The following is a 23,905-nucleotide window of genomic DNA, read 5'->3' on the forward strand; positions in this document are numbered from 1 at the left end:
TATGAAAGGTGACTCATCATAGGGGCATCAAAAATGAGCACTGGGTTAAGCAAGGTGTACAGAGAACGGAATATCCCAAACTTATCAACGGACTGGAAATTCAAGTCAAAACCGAAAGTAGTAGCACGTGCACACAGCTACTAGAAGACATCCTTAACATTTACTTCTCGCGGTGTGCAGCTCAATGTGTTATGAGCTATGATAATTAATTTGAACTGGTTATACCAGAATGCAGCTGAAATGTCTTGGGGTATTAGATGGACTCTGCAGTAATCAATGTCAGTATCCTGAGGAGAGAAAAAAAAATTGAGTAAGAATACATCAGTATCCAGGAGGGGGGGGGGGGTATTTTAAAATGTAGCTGAGCTGAATAACTATGAAGCGATAAAACAACAAACTCTCACTGTGATTGTGAGCAGAACCACGGATTGACAAGTGAAAGGTTAATTTATTTGGGGATTGGCCAGGGAGAGAGCCAGAACCAGGAACATGTAAAAATACAGGAGCCATTTTGTAGGGGGGAGGGGCAAACCAGCATACAGTTACTGAAGGCAGATGGTTTTCGACTGGGCTTTGGGTTACTCAGGGTAGGTTGACAGATAGGTGGGCTTCACCAACACGGCTCCAGTGGGTGTGTACGCCGTGCAAATATGCACCCACAGGCTATGTTTTTAAGGTAACTGATAATTATTCCACGCAGGTCAGACTTGCCAAAATTCTGATGAAAAGCAGCATGTAATTTGTCTGGTTTTTTCCTGCTTTTTCTTTCTTCCTTCCTCAGTATGTGTGCGCAGTAACTTAGCTGAACTAAAAAGTGAACACAGCTCTGCCTTTTAAAATTCTATGTTTCTCAAGTTGTGGCAGTCTATCGGGGTGGGGGGGGGGGGGGGGGGCGCTACCTTTGCTGGAAAAGACTTCCATAAAACCACATTACATTTGTAAACAAAGACAGCAAAAGACGAAGCCTGAGTTTCTTAGTCGTAGCCCAGTTTACACAACTGAACAGTGAAACAGTTTAGCTCTGTGGATTAGGACTTTGTGCCCAGTGATCGGAAGTTTGTTGGTTCAAATCTCATACCCACCATTTGGCCCCTGAGCAAGGCCCTTTGCTCTCAAGAGCTCCAGAGAGTAGCTGACCCTGTTTTCTCAGTAGTACATTACTTATTCAGCAGGAAATTTCATCCAAAGCAAATTTTTTCCCCCCTGAATTTTAATTTCATCGCATAGCCCCGTGAACACTGCGAAAATGGCCGTCAGGCAGATAAATGAATGTAAATATGTTTAACGCATCTGTCACTTGGGGACACTTAGAGAAGATCAGAAAATACAACTTCAATGCAGCACATGCAACTCTCCGCAGGACTCCGGGAGTTACTGACCCCGGGGACAACTCCTTACCACCTGCAAACAGGCGGACGTGTCGACGAAGCCTTCTGTACACATTTGAAGTTCTACGTTGTCCACAAAGACTTCTACACATGTTTGAACTCCTGCGTTGTAAATATTCAGCTCTTTGTTTTCCTGTGTGTCTTGGATCACTGTACCCTTTTTTCTTCACCTGTGATTTTCATCACTCTAGAACTTTTGTCAGTCGTCTCTATGCCTTATGGGTAATGCTATCAGTGGTTATGACGATAGTATTGGTATACAAATATATGCATGCATAAAATGAATGGATAGAGACGCTACTATGTCAAATTGCAATCGAGGAGGTACGTGGAAATCACAAATGTTTCAGCAGAAAGTCTGATCGTCGAGGTTGAAACAATTCATTCCCCAGAGCAACCCTGTAATTGTGTGGTTTAAACCGCAGCCATAAGCTCGACGGGGTTCCCGGGATGCACAATAACTTCCTTATCGCGCCTCGACAACAATTATTCTCCTCCTGGGAAGTACACAGCATTCATTTCCCTGTCAGATCTTGAAGACCCGAGAAAAGACATAAGAACTCATCAACAGAATGACGGTAAGAACCCGCCGCGCGAAGGTCACGTGGGACGCCTGTTGTAAATACCGGTTCCGCCACAGAGGACCTTTGCAGTCTAATATTGGAAAGGAATTGCCAATTAAGTAACTGTATGAAATGCAATGGTTATGCAATGGTCCCTGATAGTCTGCACCTGGAGATATTTGAAGAAAAGACATAATCATGTGCAAAGAAAGTTTCTGTTCTGTATATTAAAAAAATATATTTATTTATTTAATCAGGATAAAGTGAGCAGACCAGTGATTACATTTAAGAATAAGCCATGTATTAAACCCAACGCGTGGCACCAGAATATGTACAAAACCTTGACAGAACGTGAAACTGAATTGCGGGTCGTTCTGACACGATTTTCATGCACAAAATATTAAATAATCGCACCCTCGGATTGTGCCGTATTTATCTCGGAGAAAAGGTTGGGTACACCATGACAGGTGACTGTAAGCAGATATTGAAAAGGTTTTTTGTTATTTTGTAAACATCAGTAGATGAAATCATATTGGAGACCTTTGCTTTTTCCAAGTAACGTTGAAGCAGCACCGAGTCTGTCTCTATATATGTGAGTGCACCTGGAGTGCACCGTAGTGTCTTTGAACTCCCGTATGCAAACTTCACCGCCACCCCCAATAGTGAGCTTCACCGCTGGCGCCCCCTGACTGAGACAAAGTTAAATTAGCTTACTAAGTTGCCAGTTAGCGCCCATTCGGAAGATGGCGAAAGGTTGACCAGCACTGCTCCCCCACCCCCCCCCCCAAAAAAAAAGGACAGTCGAAAAATAGCAAAGAATGTTTGGGAATGTTTTGTGGCTAAAGTAACACAGATGCTGGATATTGACTTAATCTTGTCAACACCTGCAGACAGTTTTTAATTACATATATAATTTTATTTATTCCCAGGAGGGCTCCTTCATAGTCGCTGGATTTTGAGACGATTTCCCCCCCAGATTTTCTTCCACACTATCTGCTCTCAGTTGCTCCCTTCCTTCCCCCTGCCCAGGCAGCACACTGGTCAAACCCCTGGATTTACTACAGTAAAGCTGATGGTAGTGGCTGTAGGACTCTTGCCACTGTATCCCAGTGAAAGCTTTTCGCTGAATGTTTAAACATTCTTAAGCAAATAATATAACAAAATAATACGATGACCGACACAACGTCAATAAAAGTGATGCGTAGTGATATTGTAATTCTGGTGAGCAGTGCATTGTGGGATAATCGTTGGAGGATAATTGACTGACTCCAAATGAGAGCTGTGTACACAGGGTGCCCCCACCGCGATGGACTCTGCCCAGCAGCTATGGGGACTAAATCGATGACGCGTGTCATCGAGCGCCTGCCCACCTTGCGTCGCCATGGGTACTTCACACTCTCCATGCGTGCCCCAGGCTAAAGTGGGCATCCGCACACTGCACTTGCATCCCTCGCCCTGTAGGGGTCACCCAAGAGCTGGATTCGCTCTCATTTGAGTCAGGAAGTCGTTAAACTTTGCAATGCATTTTGCCGCATTGGCTAAATCAAGAATCATCTATTCCTCGTAATCATATTTCACTATTTACGAAATACGCATCAGTTCTTACAAAAATATATATAATATTACGTTTGAGACATAGGAGATCGTGTTCTGCACACTGTTCTTACACTTTCCCCATTTGTCATTTAAATCAGGAACGGTCCAAGGACGATCAACCCATCTGTGTCATTTAATTATAGGCTTCTGAAACAATCCTTTTTCTCCCCCGTCCGTCTCCCTGAGCTGATAAACGCAAGCCTGCCGAACAATGCCCACGAGCTGCAGTGCCCATTGTTTGCCTCTCTCGGCAGAGGAACAAACAGATATGCCGCCAATTAGCTGGGGAAATCGTATACCTTAATGGCAAACAGCAGAACCGTACCTTTAATCGCAAATGTACTGAAACAGTGTATGGTGAGCCCGCGGAATCTGGAACAGCACGATTCAAGCCTAAAAACATTCACTTATTATCTGAGGCAGTCTTATGTTCTTTCTTTTTTTACTGTCACAGTGTCATTTAGAATGTACCGGGGATTCTGGAATTTACAGCAAATTAAATCACAGTCCCTTCCACGTGCGACGGCTGATTCCGGTCTCCTCCTCATTACTTTCCATGCTGTACTTCCTTTCATTTACATGGGAACTGGCTCAGAGTTTTAATTCGATATTGCTGCTGTAAAGACACCTTTCAGAAGGCTTTTTTTGCGGGGGGGGGATTTCACAGCTGAGGCATCACCGTGACTGTGGCATGTATTTTAGTCGTGTTAATACAGGCCCTCCAGCCATTGGCTGCTTCCCCAACCATGACACTCGTTTGTACAGCTAAAACAGCCGCAAATGCGGCTTCATCATTCCTCACATTATTCCGGGGGAAAGGTATTTTCGTAAATAACCTTTCGCTTCAGCCCCTATAGTAACATTTCACGGCCTGTCTTACTTCCCAGGAGATACGGAGAAGACCTGGCCCTCAGCAAATTGCTGCAAGAGCAATAAATAGAATGTGTGATGTCAAAATGAGGCATCGGGCAGCAGTATGGCAAATAATACACATGCAATGCAGATAATGTACATGTATGGATCAGGACATACAATCAGGCAAGACCATTTCTGCGGGGGCGGCTGGGGAAATTCTTAGGTTGGTGGGCAGCACCACAAATTTATCTGGGCCCCCCAAAGTTTGGGCGAAGTGGCGGTTCTGAGGCTAGGAATCTGTGCCAGCAGGTTGCTGGTTCAAATCCCCATTAATGCCCAGAGTGATTCTACTCCGTTGGGCCCTTGAGCAAGGCCCTTAACCTGCAATTGCTTCATCCTGGGTATGACGTTAATCTACATCCAGCCCTGCAAGCAGGTGCTCCAACTTACAGGGGAAGCTTGGGGGTTGGTGGCAGGATTGGCATTCCGGCATACTGGAAAAAAACCTCACACTGGTCCATTCGGACTAGTGTGGTGCTGTAATCAGTGAATGCTCCTCACCTACGTACCCGAAAGTTTGGGGCCCCCTGTTGGCCAGAAATAGGCACTACACTGGGGGGGGTGCAGCTCCAGTGCCTTATTGAATGGGGCCCAAGAAACAACTACCATCTTAGTCTGATCTGATCTGATCTTGCGTGTAACTAGGAAAGGATGACTAGATAATGCACGGCTTCATTTCACAGTACTGTCTCTCTCATCCATATGCACTGAACCTGTTCATGCTAAAACAGAAATGGCTTTTAATGTAAAGATTTATAGATGGAGTAGCAGCAAGTCTTCAGCATTTATCCGATCGTTTTCTTTCAGCTGGCTGTGGATTGTGCTTTCCGGAAGAAAATACCAAGAAGACTTATTTGAAAACAAAGCATCCTTGGTGTGAGGCAGGCAAAGGGATTTTTTTATTTTTATTTTTTTTGGGGGGGGGGGGGGGGTTGCTTGGAGGAACAATCAGAGCTAAAGTATCCTTTGTGGGATGGTACAGATGTACCCAGTCATTGCCGCTCAGTGGGAATCGTTTTTGGCTTTGAGATGACCTGTTATGTTCTGCGTTTTCTGCTTATGAAGAGCCCAGGTTTGAGTCAGGCTGCTGCAAGCTGTCAGTCACCTCCTGGCTTTTGGCTGAGCCAATCAGTGACTGGCGGAGTGCAGTAATCCCACCCACTGTAGCATCAAAAGCCTCATTCCTTACATTATGGGTCAGTGAAGAGTCATCTGCTTTATTTGACTGCCGCTATTCACATGTTTATTTGGGAATGGATTTCCTGTCTGCATAAGTATTCAGGAGATCTCATCACAGAGACAATAAAAAGGTCATTAAGGGTAATTTACACTTCTTTTAACATTAGCTAACTGCTCAGATTTATCACAACCTGGCTGATGAATAGCAACACTCCTCACTGGAATTAGGCCAAGGGTCCCTGTGGGACATAATGCCAATTCCACATGACAACTCATGAATAAATTAAGATCAATATTAATAACACATGACAGAAGCAAGGAATTAATATAAACTCACAGAAAAAGAAGCTTGCAGTTACATTAGTGCCCCCTATCGGCGAGAGGATACATTCCAAGACTCCGAGAGGGCGGTAACCGCGGATAATCGCGAACACGATATATAGCTTGTTTTACGTGTACATATGTACCTATGGTAAAGTTTAATTTACAAATTCCACACAATAATTTATAATCAACATCTAATAATAAAGTAAAACAATTATAATAATATACTGCAATAAAAGTAAAAAACGCGATACCCGGGACTGTCGGTCTAATTACCGAGGGCTGCTTAGTGACTAGCCGGCCCAGCGTGGGAACGCAGCGCATAGCGATGATCCACTTCATCACGCTGCTCAGAACGGCGTACGATTTAAAACCTATGAATTTGAGGACATTCAATGCACATCTTTAGTGAGACTTGGCTGTTTTTTCCTCCTTTTCCTTCCTCCAGAAACTTACAAGGTATTTCAACAAAGGAGGCTATTCATACAAACTTTCCAGACAAATTACTGACACTGACTATGTCCTTAAAGCTACCTGTACAGTGAGCTCAGCTCTCACTGCACACCTCACTAGAGAAAGATTTTATAGCCAGCTGTTAAGAGTGCTAGTTCCCTCACCTGGAGCCAACCATCATCAAAAAAATCAATTAAGAAAAGTAAAAAAGATTCCAATCCCTATGACAAGATTATTTTATAAATAGCAAAACACTTTGACAATAGTTTTCAAAATAAGACACAGTGAAACACGCTACATGGATTTTTTAAGCTTTAACGCTACCCTCCCCCCCATCATGTCCTGATGGTACAATCTCATCTCATTGGTGGAAGAGTGGACTCTATGAAAGTGTGAATGAGGTAGACTGATAACACTTTACTTGAGGGAGCGCAAATAATGTAGTAGTCCACTATTACTTAATGTATTAATTAACCAGAATCTAAGTGTTAGTTACATACTGATCCCTTGCCCGTTCATCATTAATTAGTCATAACCATTCGTTTATTTCATGCAGTTACTATATTTGTTCATGATTTGTACTGAGTTACTAAGTTACTTGTGCCGCCTCAAGTAAAGTGTTTTATCGACGCCGCAGGGTGAGCATGGATGAATCTGTGAAAAGATGCATGGTACTTAATGACAATCCTATTCAAATCAGTCTCCTTACAACAGCAGGGGTGCATAATCTAACACGCGACATTTCCTCTGACAGGCTGAAGCAAACAAACAAACAAGTCAACAGTGAACAAGACGATGCCATTATACGAATGGCTGTACTCAGTCTCATTCATTAGGTAGACGGTTTGGCTCACGCTCAGGGAGGGATTGAACACAAATGATTCTGGAAAAGATTTCTAGGATCCCATGAACACAATTACCCTGCGGATTGAAGGTACATCTGGATCCATAAGTATCAGCCTATATATTGACAATTTTAATGAAGTTTAGCAGATCATAAATGTTGCATCACCAATATACACGTTAATTATAAGGTAATCAAAATCAAAAACAATTCTTTTGCGTGTTAGCCATTTGTGACGGAAACCTGCACAATCACATCACACATCATTACCCACGGATTGGAAGACATATTATGTTGACAGACTTCTCCATAACAAGATATGAACAAAACATGACAAAAACAATGTATAGTGATAAAAACTGAAGCCGTATTATCAGAGAGATGTCTGGTCTGTGTTTATATAGTGTGGTTTCATGCAGAAAACATGCATTAGTTCATTATTTGCTATGAAAACAAAACTATCAACATGGTAGATGAAGAGTAAAATATGTCGCAACATAAATTTGTCCTCAATGTGAACTAATTAGAAATTAAATAAAAACTCAATTAGGGGCGGAGCATTGATTTTAACATTTAAAGGTTAATGTGATTTCCAGTTATCTGCCCAGTGCTGGTCTGGGAGACTCAGAGGATGCAGAGCCAGGCAGGGAAGCATAAGAATGAGAACAGCTGTGCAAATACGCTAAACGCATACAGCGGGGGGGGGGGGGGGGGGGCTGAGGTTGGAGACGGGGCTGTTTTTGGTCCTACCCTGTCTGTAAATTTCTTAACTCCAAATTTTATTGCTTGTTTGACTAGTGAGCCACTCTTACTTGTACTACAAGATCTAGGCATAGTTTTTTTATCCTAAAGTCGTAAGACTGCTCAGCAGTTATTCATTTCGGGATTAGTGCTTTAGTGTCTCTATTATGTTCATACTGCCACTGTACTGCTTTGAATCTGTCATGAATCTTAACCAGTACAGCCACAATGACACTATATTGCTGTCCAGTTTCAATATACCACCCCTTGTGTCATGCCCAGCACACCTGCCCCCCCCCCCCCGTCTCCTCCCTAATGTAGCCCCCATGAGCTTCTTGTTTTTAAATACCTGTTTGTGTCCTCTGCCCCAGTCCAGTCATTAATGTTGAACCTTCCCGTTGCCTGTGTCCTTCCCCATTTCCTGTTCTGTTTTGGATCCCTTGCAGTCCTGTTTGTTTCCAGACTTTATTCATTTAGTTCAATAAGCCCCTTTAGTTTCGCCACAACACCTGCCCTTGTGTCCTTCGTCCCCCAAGTTGTGACACCCTGTTTATTTTAGATTTACGGTTTATTTTATTTGTTTTTATTTTACTGTACTGTTGTGACCTTGTCATCTTTTCATTGGACTTGGTACCTTGTACTCTTGATGCATGACTATAAAACTTTGAATCTTGAATCTCAGTGTCGATAGACGTAACTCCTTGGAACGGCCACTCTTGACTTAGTGTAACACTCTGCCTGTCCTCTTACCATCGGTTGCGCATGGCTAGGAGCTACAGGGGCCTGATTAAGGGAAGGAGTCTCTTGTTTACCCACCGTGACCAATGACAACTCAAGCCCAGGTCTTATCAGCAGCCCAGCACATGGCTAATGGAGACCAGCTAGTCTTTCCTCAGCACCTACACATTTCTGACCTAATAGATGGCTGGATTCTCTCATTTTCTCAGGGCAAGGTGCATTATGGGATCGCCATGGCAATTATGGACCACGCCAATACGCAATGTATGTCCCTGAACAATGTTAAAAATCCAATAACTGCTCAAAATACATTTCCACATTACGCATGAAAACCATTTTAAAACTTTCACTTAAAAATACATTTTGGCTGCATATAAAGCGACAATACTGATCTGGTTATTTTAATGATATAACAAAGACCGAGATTTCAGGCTTCTCCGAAGCCTTATAAAGCAGAGGCATTTGTCGGTTTGTGATACCGCCCGGTGTGAGCGGTAACAGGCAGCGATCTCCGACGCTGCAAATGCAGAGACAGCATGGAGAACACGCAGGTCACAGACGAAATACAAACATGACGGCGAGAGCTGGGCGCGACTCAGGGCGCTGAACTGATCTACAGACAGATTGCGCTGTACCGCTCCGGCGACGTTCAATATTGAAGTGAGCAGCAGCCCTGCATTATCATGCTGAGATGGGGATTCTCTCACCGTGTCCGTAATTTACCAGTGTAAATATCGCCTTATTTCTGCTGAGCTCTCCATGAATATACATCCTTTCCCACCCCCCTATACGCAATATTAGGAGCGCTAGTATTCTTTTATCCCTTTTCCCAGTGCTGGTCAACCCTTTAGGCGTTTAGACGGCCACTTGGGGCGCCACCTACCGTGAGTGCCCCGATTTAAACCGCTGGCACCACGCTGCCGTGTTCAGCACCAGTGAGCAAGCTTGTCTATACGCCTCTTTGGCTTTGAATGGTATGGTTCTTACCCAGGGTTCCCAACTCACGCATCTAGCGTTTGCTGTCAGACTCCAACGCTCACGCAAGAAATCCCACAACAAATCTGTATTATTCCATTATAAAACTAAAATTAGCTACATCAAGGGTAGTTAGCAAACTCTATAGACTATATATATTTGTTAAGTAAAAAAAAAAAAAGCCTCTTACATACTGTACGTGTAAATGCGTGTGCAGACTTGTCTCGAATTGTAAATCTCACTTCAGCCAGCTGGCCAAATTAGTGGCAGCACTGTCTTACCTAGAGGGTTGTGGGCTCGATTCCCCCATGTTCATGTGGACGTTCTCTGGTGACTCCGCCTTCTTCCTACGGCCCAGAGAAATTCAATTCGGATGAACCTCTATATCTGAAATTGTCCATGTGTTTGCGTGCGCATGCGGCGCGCGCTGCAGAAACAGATGGGTACGTACATCATTTACTCGACGGCGCAGGCAGATGGATGTCAGTATGGCTGCACCCAAGCTTCGCAGCAGTCAAGGTAAACATAAACTCCATTAAGGCCATTTTCCCTGGAAAAGGAAACAATATATTAATTAATCCTGGTTTTAATTAAGTCAGAAATAGACTGGATGCATCCCACTGTGGCGTATGATTGCACAGATCCCGTTAGGGAAACAGCATCTCACAATAACAACAGTAGGCTTACATCAGTATACGTAGGATGGATCAGGCCTACATCAGGAGGAATACATCAGTTTTTTTTTTTTTAGTCTATTCTGGAATTTCAAGTTACAGCAAAATGTCAACACCCTACTAGAACGCACTCTACTAACGAACATCCAATTGATTAATTGGATTTACCTCCGATAGAAACAGGAAGTGAAGGTGAGACATCTCATAAAAACAGATTAAATGCTTTAAAAAAAAAAATTCTGCCCAGCTATATGTTTGCGTTGATTGATAGCTGAACACAATCACGCAACAATACAATTTTTTCCTGGCTGGCTGTGGCATTGAAATTAAGCTCTATTCATCATGTTTAGGTAAACTGTAATTTACATTACGCCTGTTTAAATACCAATCACACGGGCGTGGAATCAAATTGCCTTTGAAGACGAGGGCTGCAGTGCGTCGGAGCCGATCCACAGCCTAACAAACCAATTTCACGAATAGCACGCATCAATAAAAACACTTTCGTCTGCAGGCAAATGTTTCATGGCAATTTTCGGTTATTTATCTCTCATCAGATTAAATTGTCCTCTAATTGCCATAACATCTGAAGCACCTAGAAAGGGATTTTTACATTTTTTTTGTAATATGTGGAGTGCTTTATGGCAGTGACCCAGACAGTCTATGGATGATTAATTAACTTAATTGGGCTAAACCGAGATTGCGGGTTTATTCAAATCAATCATCGGCGCATCACTAATTGCTGTCGTGTAACGATTAACGATCAGGGAATTACCTGCAGCTCTAGTGTCCCTAATCCCCCATGGTAAATACCACAAGCGTGAGAACTCTATGCCAGCTGTATACTGCAGTAGGAAACATGAGTGCGTTATAGTTGTTTTAAGGTGTTTACATCAAAGCCTCTTCTGGCTTGCAGTTTGTACACCCGGGGTGTGTTACGCAAGCGAAGCAGCTGGAGGACTTTGTCTGAAAGGTACAGGAAGTCTATTCTGCTTCTCCTGAGCTAGAAATCTTTGTTGTGCTGAGAGAGGTTCTTCAACTAACCCTGAAGCTCAGCGCCGGCTCGGTCAGATATTTATATAAATATCTACGCTCTTAATCAGTATGTGATGGGAAATATGCTTGGGGGAGGGGCTGTCCATGGGATATGCCTGGGGGTGATGTCTCGTAATGCCCCGTGAACGTTTATCCTTGAGTCCAGTGCTTGTTTACACGAGTGCTTCTTTGCTTGTTGCCCCCAATCGCTCACTTAACGCATGTTTTGCTGTCAATGTCTGGTCCCTGCCTGAAATGTGTATCCCCCCCCCCCTCCTTCCTAGAAGACTGCACACATAGCTGTCTGTCTAATTGGCTTCACCCTTTCCCATCCTTTCCTTGAACTCCTTGTGCTACATGGTTCTGAATAGGATCTCAGCTGGCTTTCTCAGTTTAATGGCTGGCATGATCCTCAGACTACAGACACGTGATGATCTAAGCAGACCAGAACACGCACACGAGATCCAGGTCTCCGTATACGTCTATGCTTAGATCAGTTATAATAACATTTTCCATTTACGAAGTAGATGTATTTATCTACCGACATAGAATTCCGAAAGCAGGGTCAGACAGTCCCTGGAGCAATTGGGGCACTGGGTCCTTGCTCATGGATTCAACAATAAAACCATTCTGCTGACCCTGGGATTTGAACCAGCGACTTTCTAAGCATGTATATGACGTCCTAAACCACTGAGTCACGCGCTGTCCCCACGACAAAATTATGGCAACATTCCAAAAGAGTCAGTGACGTACTGTACTACATTTAGCCATGAAACATCGAGAGCGATATTTGTGTTTGATTTGCTTCCCATAGTTCTACTCCGAAAGTGGGGCATTTGTTTACAGTAGATGAGGAAATTATATGCAGCACGATCCAGCGCCCCTGAGATTTTATTTTCATTACGTGCGAATGCCGATGCACGCTCTTCCGATTAGCCGAAGCCACGTACATTCCTCCGCTCGTTAACTGTCGGACAGCAGGAGCCGGTACGCTGGTTTAATAACCCGTTCAGAGACGCGGGAGATCGATCTCCAGCGTATTTCTCACTTAAAAATTCAGGGTATTATCGTATTTAACGTACCCTGTTCCCTAAGAGGTTTCAGCGTATTGCAGATGTGGTTAGGGTGGCTGCTTTCTCCAGGATAGCTGGGGTTTGAGTCCCACCCGGTGTCACTGCAGGGATGCCTAAACATGGATGGATGGACTTCACATCCATTTGAAAGACCGATATAAAGTTGATCAGATTCATTTATGGGAGCCTGAAATGGATAATATTTAGAAAACACTGTGGAGCCCATTGAATTCCATCCCTCATGGAGATGATTCCAGAATCACATCGCAGGGAACAACCTTGGACAGGATGCTAGTCCACTATCTATAGAACAGATCAACTTCACATGAAAATTCTTTACAAATAAAATATATCCAAAGCTCATGGGAGTGTTACATAAAAATATTCTGGGGGTAGAACAAAAATGATTGGTCCAGAAAAATAACCAATCACATTGTAGAAGAGGTGGGTCCAAGATATCTACTTGCTTGGCCACACTTCCTACAATCTGGTTATCTCTCCGAACAAATCATTTTTGTTCTGCCCCCAGAATATTTTTGTGTAAGTATAAGTCCCATGAACATATTCAAAGAGCAAAAAAACCTCTATAGCATATTTGTTGTTTTTTTTAAATTCCTGGTTATTGATTTCATGCAAGTTCTTTATGTGCATGTTTTAAAAACAATAAAACAAGCAAACGCAGACTGAGCTGTTTCAGGGAGAGCAGCTCCCCCCACAGCTAAGGAAAGGCTGATGTTCTCTGATGTCGCCTCCACGCCCACCTTCACCTTCGCATCGTCTGCTTCACAGTTAACAGAAGGATCGGTGCTGTCGTTCAGGCCAGCTGGGAAGGCTATCCCAGCACCAACGGTGTGGGAACGTGAGCTGCAGCGGTCTGCGGAGCAGCCTGACGAATCGACGTTTGCGCACGTGCCGACAGATCAACGAGCCTGGCGTTCAGAACATCCTCGTCTAAGAGTAAATGGTCTTGGCAGGTCAGTAATACAGATGGGGCCTTTTTCTTGCTAAGGTGTTGGTTTGCATCCTGGGAAATTGTGCGAATCCTGCGCTCCCCGGCGAGATGGGCTGGCCCTCCTAGCCGAAGGGTCACAAGACACCAGCGAGTGGCTTGTGGAGCTCAGACTATCCATCATCCATGGGTCTCCACATAAGCAGACTGGATAAACCTCTTACAATAGGGGGTCATGCCTGGAAGTTACAGAAAAAGTTACAACATTTGCATATTCAGCACGCACTTTAAAGCAATGTATTTTTTTTTTTAAAGAGAAGGTAGGATGAGACGGTCCCTGAAGCAATTGGGGTTAAGAGTCTTGTAAGGGCCCAATGCTGACATCACTGCTGAGAGTGGGATTTGAACCAATGACCTTCTGATGACAGATACAGTGCCTTGACCCACTGAGGCGCAACCCCAACTCCCTTACTGCTGGGCTGAACGACTCCATGCCTAGGCATCCTCTAGAATCCAGATTCGAAGGGGCTGCCGGTTTTTAACTGGCAGTGACATCTGCTGCAGCTGTCACCGTGACGCAAAAGTGCTTGGTAATCAGAAATCACGTAGTTAAGACCAGTCGGTTACGGAGATGCTGATCGACAAGGTAAACTCAGCAGGAATGAAGTGTTCCTCTCCTGTGTAAAAACACACACGCACAAACACACGAACTCTGCTTTTCTTGTAAAAATTCCATCGCATCTCGAGGGAAATGCTTCTGCCAGAGATGGATCATTGCACATTCTAAACAGTCGTGATTATTTAAATGGATAAATAATGAGATTTTATGTATGACAGACTGCGAAGCCAATAAACTGCCCCCCCCCCCTGCAAAACCCATAATTCCTAGCATCTTTGAATCTCTGCCAGCCACATGAGACGCATTGATATATATATATATTTTTTTTGTTAGAAATGTTTTGCCTCGTTTTTAGTTTGAGGAAATACTTTTAACAATTTATAACAACAAAAAACGTGGCACATAACCCAGAGCTATTCTCAGCGTGCTCTCTGTTAACGCATCGCCTGCTTATCTCAAAATATCTCACCTATAATCACTCTTAATTTCTTCGGTAATTTAATTTAAACGATCAGATTGGCAGCTCAGGCTGGTTACTAAATACCAATTAATCAACTCTTTCCTAAGGGAAACGACCTTTGACCTCCACTGGTGACCTTTAACCTTACATCAATGATCCCAGTGTGTCATTCCGACTAATCTTAACATGCAAGAACAGATACGGAACTTTCTTCTTCAAGCATTCATGGTGGGTGCTGAACTCTGTCTGTGATGTCATTACAAAGACTCTTCTTATTACAGTATTTCCATGGTAACACTGAAAGATTGACATTTAATTTATTTAGCAGATGTTTTGATACAAAGTGACATACATTTTTTTTAATTTTTTTTTTTGAGCGAGAGAGCAGCATCAGACAATTCCCGGAGCATTTGGAGGTTAGGGGACCAGCTCTGGACATTGCGAGCAGAGGAACTGTTGGTTCCAACCACAGCATCCTAGCCCACTGTGCCACACGCGTCCCGACCTTTCACCTCCGCCCTCCGGTAGCGTCTTCACAGGAAGTTGCTTAGCAACTAATAACACAGAAAACCAGGCCCACAATAAAAAATTTGTCTCAGGGTTAAATATTCAACCTTCCCTATTACTAATACCAGCAATTTTTACCCCCCAGAGAACTGCAAATGTATAAAAGTTAATAAGGCACATGTATTCTAATGTTCAGGTCTGTCGTATAAATTTACATGAATCTTATTTTATAATTAAGATACATGATGAAGCATGCCAGCACTGATCTACAGGGAATCTCACAGCAAACATCCAGGTTTGTGTTTCGGAATCGCAGTATATGGACCGGAGTCCGTATCACACATTGCCGACATGCCACCCAAAAATGCTTTAATCTTCTCATTTCATCTGACCAGCTAAGTCAATGAGATTCTTGTCACAGGGGCCATTAAAACGATCTGATTCACCCATGCCAAACTGGTTAACATAATCCGCCGGTTAAATGCAAAGACAGACCAAGGGTAGGAGTGCAATTTGCATTTTATTTACGGCGTGACGTTCGTCTCGTCAAATGTGTCCGTCGCCATTCTGCCATCTTCAGCTTTTTACTGCCTTGAAAAATAATAATTATTCTGAGTACTGTGACTGATGCTGCGGGTTGATGAATATTGCCTTTCTTCATGCTGTTTCATTCTGACCTTGTCTGTTCCCTACCCAGGGGTGATTATAGAATTTACGGTGGAGGGGGCGGGACTTAAGAAATGATTCATACAGAAGGGCCAACCTTATTGGTGACTGACATGGGAGTTGGGGGCCAATCTGCTTTCAGCTGGGGCCAGGGTCCCTTTAGCCCCGCCTCTTTATACACCTGTAACCCTAAAAAAAGGGGAAGTACCTTCCCAATGATCTTGCTGACAAAGCATCTTTATGTTCTATTGTATGTGCACCATTTTTGCACTTATGTGTTATTCATACATATCACACACATTGTCTGAGAACACTTTCCATGGCTCTGGATGGCCGTCCCCGTCTAAGAAGACATAAAGTTAAATCAAATCCCAAAATCCTGTTCTCTTAAGCATTCTGATTAGTACATTAATCCCAAACCCGAATTTTACTCTGCAATGTACCGTGTTTGCAGCTTTACTCTGTACTGAACCCTACAAAATGTCAGAATTCAAAACCTGGTACAGATATTGAACTTATTCTCATAAAGGGATATCATTTAATTAAAGACATACATAATATGAATTTGCTAATGGTAAAACGGCATGAAATTGCAATCGGGTGATCATGTGACTCGTCATGATGGTGACATCACATCCTATGCCTCAGTAATTACATCACTGCCCCTAAACAGCCTCCTGAGAAATTTCTCACTTGTGAGAGACGTCCTGTCTCAAACCAGAGCATAATTATGAGGGCAGCAACCTCTACAGTCCAATTTCCAGACAAACGCTGCCAAGAACCATTTTAAATTACAGATAAACCCTGAAATCCACAGTTAAGAAATGGGGGGAAAAAAAACAATATGTAGTGTACTTATAATTTAATACTAGAGTATTAAACTGCGCCTTTATCTCAATGTTACAAACTTGATGAAATTCAGTTTGTGATCTTTAATTCACTCGCCTGAGGCATAGTAATTCTCAGCGTGCTCTGTTGCGAAATAGCTACTAATAATTAAATAAACGAATCAGTCTTACTGTCGCTAGTTGGTGGAAGTATCCAAACAGACTGAATGTTAACGTGCTATACTCACGGCTGCCTGGAAATGAATTCCCAGCACACGACTCTCCAGCTAGCGGTCGGAGTGTCACCTTAAATTTCAGTTGGGCTCTTGAAGCACCTTGAGATCTTCGCAGATGTTCCTTTCTTCTTCGGTTGAGTTCCTCATTGCCTCTGCCTGCCATCTGCTTTTCTCCGGGAGTGTGGAGCCCGAGAGAGCCAGCTCATCCCCATCAAGATGTGCAGACATGTGCTTCACCCACTAGTTCTTGGGAGTTTTCTTACACAAAAATGTTTTGAGGGCAGAAGGACAAATGTTTACTTCAGAGAGATAACCAATCAGATTATAGAGGAGGTGGGCCCAAGCAACTAGACGTAGAGGGACCAACCAATCAGATGTCTTGGTCTTGCCTCTTCTAGTTGCTTGGATCCACCTCCTCTACAATCTGATTGGTTCTCTCTCTGAACCAATCATTTTTCCTTCTGCCCTCAGAACATTTTTGTGTAAGTAAAACTCCTACAAGCCACTAATTAACACAAAGCAATCAGCAATGCTACATAAGTCAGTTTTGCTTGTTACTGGCAGTGTATCAATGAATTTGCTTCAGTTCCGCGTTCAGACCGTGAATCAATGATACTTTATTTTGGTGTCTGTGCAAATATGACCACAGGTATATCAGAATCCATGTATAATGCATTATAGATACATTCATTATGCATTATGCAAATACCTTCATAATGCAGTATAAAGCATCCTTAATTCTTATACTGACCATTACAATGCATTATAAAGGTACCTATAGTGCATTATAGGTGAGAGCTTCATAAAGCATTCATAATGCATAATTAACATGCCTATAATGTGTTATGCCTTTTTATAAGTAGTTATAGTCATGTGAATAATACTTTATGAATGCATTATAATGCATTATGAAGGTATCTATAATGTATTATGATGACCGCTTTAAGTGAAGTGTTACCAAGAATTCTGTAGAATTCATATATTCCATTATCCTCTGCTATGAGACAGAGGTGAGAGACAAAACTTGGGGTCAGAGCACATATCAACGCTGCTTGGAAGTTTCCAGAACACTGTCTGCGTGACTGAATACTTCCTCATGTTTATGCGTTATAGCTATAGCTGAATTTGCAGACCAGCTCGTGGTCCTGCTCCAGACAATTCCAACTGATTAACAATAACATGACTGTGAAAGCCCCCCCGCAAATATTTTTTCATCCACAGAGATCGTGTCTCCCACGGTGGCCCACAGACTGGTAGAAGATTACAGCTGCCTAACATCCCTGTGAGTGAAAATCAGTCACAAACGAAATGCATGCTGGAGGAAAAGGCCAGAGGAGAGTGTGGGCACAGCTAATGAACCTCGGCTCTGACCTGGCTTCCCTTACCTGCCTAGGAGGATTATTACCTGGTGCCTCGAAGCTGGACTAGAAGATAGCTTAATTACATCGATCACAATCAAGTGATACGTGAAGTTAATTGCCTTTTTCACAAAAAAAAAAACAACAAGCCACAAAGCACCGTGGGGCTTTCAGGGGGGGGGGGGACTTTCACTGCCTAGACTTTTATTGCACTGCCGTTTGTCATATTGCCATCGATATTCTGGAAGACACTACCTACCCAGCCCGTCCATAACCTTTTCACCCCCCTGCCCTCTGGAAGATGCTGCAAGGCCATAAAATCTCACACCTCAAAATTCAAAAACAGTTTCTACTCTAAAGCTGTCACTGATCTGACCCCCTTCACTGTAACCCCCCTCCCCCATAAACCCCTGACTGTCAGGCACAGAATTGTCTGATATGTGATTATGTGTCATGTTCACTACTATGTGTTTCGTGCCATACTGTGGGTTAGGTGCAATACTAAGTCTAATGATTAATACTACCTGTCATGTGCAAACCATTGTACCATGTACAAAAACTATATTTATTTACTTATTTAAACTTTGAAACGCATTATTCTATGTAGCATATTCCACTTCTTTGTAGCCTACCGCATATTTAAATTTTATTTTTAAATTTCTTAGTCTTCGTATTTGGTGTTTTTTTTTTTTTAGGTATCATCTGTTCCAGGTGATGCACTGAAAATGTCTTGTACTGAAAATGTAAAATGACCATAAAGGCATTCTATTGTATTCTATTCTATTCTATTGCCACCCCCCACCCCTCCGTGCATCTGTCCCTTTCCCTGCAACAATGGCTTAAGAATTTCACTGTTCCTCCCAACATACGTGACAATAAAACTTGAAGAGATCCGGCCAGACACTCTCGATCCCTGACTCAAAGTTATTTATCAAGGGACCATTTTGAGTGAAGCTTCAGATGGGCTTCCTCTGCTTCAGCCCCCCAAGGCCAGTAATGTTAAAGTAGCATTTTTAGGCACCGTTCGGCGCTCGAGGAGGAGGCGGCCCAGTTCATCGACTGTAAGACAACAGCCTAACTATCACAGATGCTTATTGTTGACAGAAACTATTTCCAGTCTGATTTAGTATGTAAATTATGCCCGGTGTCATTAATTATTGCAAAACCTGTTTGGGTTGGAGTGAATAAAAAATGAGGACGGGGTTGTAAACGATTTGCCGTTCACACTCAATCAAAATGAGCGGACAATTAATCTGGCTAAAATGCTCAATAGGATCGGCAAATCAGAAAACACATTAACATATTTACAAATTGTCTTTAATATATATTCATCCATCTTCTAATAGCTTATCCTGGTCAGTCATGGGGGGGGAGGGGTGTGTGTGTTGGAATCTATCCCAGACAGTGGAAGTGGGATACAGATCTCTGGCTCTAGCTAGCTGATTGCATGTCTTGGGACTGCAGGAAGACTCTGTGTCACACACGGAGAACGTGCAAACACACATACAGAGAAACGGCAAGATTCGAACCCACAACCTTGGAAGTAGCAGTATTTAATATATGTTTTTAACATTGCTGCCTAACGCACTGCGGCAGGCCAGCTCGTGAATATGACTTCCCAGTTAAACAACCTATTTGGGGTCTGCCAATGAGGTTTTATTCATGGCTTGCCGATTGGCCCGCCTCATTAAAATCCTGCGAGCCAATCATCTACATATTTGTTCTTCATGCCTTTAAACTCCTGATCTCCCTTCCACTTGTGCTTTACAAACATGAAGAAGCTTTTGCAAGAGGACATCTGTGCCTGTTAAACTAGGATGTGTGGAATCCGACATATGCCACCCCCAGTCTGTCTAGTTAAAGCCAGTGTGCTCAATTATCCCAAAACATCCCATGGTGCCTAATTGCCCTCCGCTTTAGTTTTGCCATAGTGATCTAGTGACTGCCCTTATTTTTTCCCCACAATGCTGTAATAACATTTTCCACAATATCTTATATGTCGACTGGATACCAGCAGGTTGCAGGGTAATGCACCAGTAGTATTATACTCTGTAATGGGATCTTTATGGATAACTGACTTAATAATGCAAAGGCGTTAAATGGACATCCAGCGATAATCCGGATTTTATAGTGCCGGATGTTTGCCGGCTTTCAAAACTCTCGACGCAAACAATTTGGGCCATATATTTTTAAACCACCATTGTGTGTTTCAAATTAAAACGGGATTTGCAGCAACATACAGCTGGAGCTTCACTGTTCATGGCAGCCCAGCTCTCCGGGGGGGGGGGGGTTCCAGTGTAGCAGAATGGCCTCAGCGCAAAAAAAAAAAAAAAACTTAAAAAACCCCACCAGTTTGACTGAGATAAGCGAATAATCCCGGACTGGAGAAGGCCGCGAGAGATTCCCCGGCTGACGGATCCTATCAGGGAAGCGGAAACGCGATCCGTCACTCCGGATCCGACTTTAAAGCGGCGAGGCCCAGGAACATATGATCTCGGCCCTCGGATCCGCTCAGGAGTACCGGCCCGGTAACCCCGCGAGGGCTGGACTTTACCTCAGATCCGGTAATAATGCAAAGCGCTGCCTGCATTGCTGTGGCGTGGAGGGAGCGTAAACGGGGGGCACCTGACAAGCCAGTGAATGACACGCAGATAAACAGAGGAGGGAAGTTCGGCTCCAGAGATTACAAATCCGCATCGTGATTTTGTTTCAGCCGACCAGCTGAGTACTCTGTGACTGTGATTTTTGATACCCAACTGGTTGGTTGAAACGAAATCTCGTGCTGGATTTGTACTTTCCGAACCTGAACTTTACACCTCTGCAAATAAAGACAAATAAGTCCTTTACGAAATCATGGGGGTATCACTATACTTAAAGCACTCATGTATAATGCATTCATAAAGTATAATACACAGGGCTATAGCCACTTATAAAAAGGCATAACACATTATAGCCATGTTCATTATGCATTATAAATGATCTATGAAGCTCTCATCTATAATGCAGTATAGATACCTTCATAATGCATTACAATGGTCAGTATAAGCCGTTATATTGTATTATGAAGGCATACAGTATATAGTGCCTTATAGATAAGAGCTTTATAGAGCATTCATAATGCATAATACACATGGCTATATTGTGTTATGCCTAGGTATAAATAGTTATAGCCGTATATATAACACTTTATGAATGCATTATAATGCATCATCAAGGTATCTATAATGCATCATGATCACTGCTTTAAGTTTTCCCATGACGTGTTATTTGCCACTTACATAGGTACATTGCTCATTTCCACACATCCCACCTTCCTCTCCTTTTAGAAACATGCACACATATGGAGAAATGGCCCGAAAGCCCGAAACGTGGAGGTTAGCTATTTATCTGGCAACCCTGAAGCATTTCTTCCAAGATGAAGAGCTTTGCTCAAAGCCCCAGTAGCAATGTGACTCTGCTCGGCACAGGATTCAAACCAGCAACCTTCCAGTCGCAGGCATGGAAGCCTAATTCACCAAGCCACAGACTGGGAGTCAAGTAGCGGAGGGGGCCACCATTAAAGACAAATCACACGTGTTCTGCAGCTTTGCAGAATATCGTTTATGTCACTGTCACAAATATATTGCTATAATCAGTAAATCATTTTCAGGCCCCATCTCAGATATGAAGCCATATCCTCTGGTCACAAATCACATCATACACAGCAGACATCACACTAAATACATTATAGCTCGCGGGTGACGTGTTGGTATCTGGAAAAACTGTGATTGTCGATGCATGTATATCAAATATAACCAGGATATTGTGTTACGATCTCCAGGTCTCATCTTGCTACTAAAAACCATATATGGCTTCAGGGAGGATCCACACCTCTTATTAGTATCCTATACATGCATTTAATTTGTCAGAATTTGACTGGTCATAAATATATTATTAAGAATTTGATTGGTGGGAATTTGACTGGTCATAATATTATTGGTCAGAATTTGATTGGTCATAATATGATTGGTCAGAATTTGATTGGTCACTAGAGAATGCTGATGCTGACACCATACATAGAGGGAGTCGGACCATATTCTAGGGGGCACATCCAGATTTATCAGCCACTGGATAAAGGAAACAGGCTGAAGAGGCCAACAGCCAGTACTGATTTGCCCGGGTCATGTCACGTCACTCAGGACACGAGCTCTCGCTGAGGGAAATGGAATTTAAACAGGCAAAGCAAGATGACACAAACCTCAGGGGCCTCTTTGATCCCCCTGCACCCTGAAGCTGGTTGCCTGTCATCGCCCACGTCCCCCGTGAAATGAAATGATGCTTCCCCCAACACCAAACCCTGACCTAAGGCCTTGACGGCAGCTGCAAGAAAAATATAAGGGGCGTTTGTGAGCCGTATACTAACTTCAGACTCACAAGAGTACATATTTAAACAAACACTGTAGCTCCGACTAACCAGCTTCAGGTCAGAGGGCAAGACTGTCATAAAATAACAACAAGACCACACCAGTATACCTTTAGACAGAAGGCATGACAACACACAGTGACATAATTCAGTCCTATGTCCCTGTGTGTAGGCCGCAATATCAAGCTCAGTCCCAAAAGTACCAATCAATGCAAAAAGCACAATTGGGTGCTTCCCCTAGTCGCCAAGGATAGTATTACACAGCAAATCTGGCACACAAACCCCTAATAATATCCTGCCCACAAGTATCGCACGCTAGGCCAATCTTTTACTATGTGACCCACTTTAATTCCTCAGAACTTACAGCAGCAGCTTATGGGCCAGCTGCAGACTACCCACGGCACGTCAAAACGGACCCCACCTTCTTCCTTTTCCGGCTTTCTAAGCACCCAACACTTTGTTGGCTTTATTGGTCCCTGGAGAGAAATAAGTATCAAAGGCATCAGCCGGCAGTGCCTTCCACTCCACCTGTCACCGCGTCCACGTTCCACCCTACCTGAGCACCTCAGAAACCAATTACCAGGCAGAGACTGAATGAAAGAACCTCAACTGCCTCACTAGGGCACCACAATCGCCGCTCATCTCGTTTTTGTGTTGCTAAATGCTACCGATCAAAGTCATTGGACATGGAAATAGATTATTTTAATCAGCACAAAGCAGTGGCGGCAATTACGTTTAAAACAGCAAGAGATAATGTGCCAAGCAGTTACGCTACGATAAAATGGACATCAGAGACTTCGAGAGAGCTACGTTCTAATGCTTGGACGTCCCTAATCCAAAGATCGATGTGCCGACAAGCCTGGGTTATTTTCATTTTTTACTCAAAGAACAAATTGAATGCAAATGATTCTGCTGAGAAACCCATAAACACAAACACCCTTGAGACTCAGAATGTAAATTATCATTAAGTATCAGCGTATATATGGTTTGATAAACATAATTAAACACGCATTAACGTTACATTGCTATTATACACGCATAAACAATAATTATAAGCTAATCAAATCAGAAACACGTTTCCTTTGTAAATTGTCCATTGACAAAGGAACTCACGTAAAATTCACCTCAGCTTAGAAGATATTTTAGCTTGACAGACCTAGTAGAGTTTCCTAAGGCATTTTGTGATTGTTTTAGCTTTGAACCATTTCCCCAACCCAATACCATAAAATATGACATCGATTACGTTCCTATTCCCGGAAGGGCTAAATCATTCCACCAACAATGACGTATTTTTAATATCCCGATGGAATTGTTTTACTAAGTGACAGCAATAAAGAGTCAATGTACCTTTTCATTGTGCCACATTGTTTTGTCTAATAAAAACTA

At 43.0% G+C, this 23,905-nt stretch overlaps 2 long non-coding RNA genes across 2 annotated transcripts; one reads left to right on the top strand and one right to left on the bottom strand.

Annotated features, from left to right (window-relative positions):
• Window positions 1-201: 201 nt before the first annotated feature.
• LOC111860919 (uncharacterized) lies at window positions 202-10,889 on the bottom strand. Its single transcript, XR_002842126.2, has 4 exons — window positions 10,559-10,889; window positions 10,168-10,266; window positions 9,998-10,063; window positions 202-287 (listed from the first exon to the last, which is right to left on the bottom strand). It is a non-coding gene; the product is annotated as an uncharacterized lncRNA (long non-coding RNA).
• Window positions 10,890-11,175: 286 nt separating this feature from the next.
• Window positions 11,176-19,035, top strand: LOC111860918 (uncharacterized). The gene is made up of 3 exons (XR_002842125.2): window positions 11,176-11,360; window positions 13,285-13,469; window positions 17,981-19,035. It is a non-coding gene; the product is annotated as an uncharacterized lncRNA (long non-coding RNA).
• Window positions 19,036-23,905: the final 4,870 nt, after the last annotated feature.

The sequence above is a fragment of the Paramormyrops kingsleyae genome, chromosome 24 (genome assembly GCF_048594095.1).
Source record: "Paramormyrops kingsleyae isolate MSU_618 chromosome 24, PKINGS_0.4, whole genome shotgun sequence".
In the NCBI taxonomy this organism is placed as follows: Eukaryota; Metazoa; Chordata; class Actinopteri; order Osteoglossiformes; family Mormyridae; genus Paramormyrops; species Paramormyrops kingsleyae.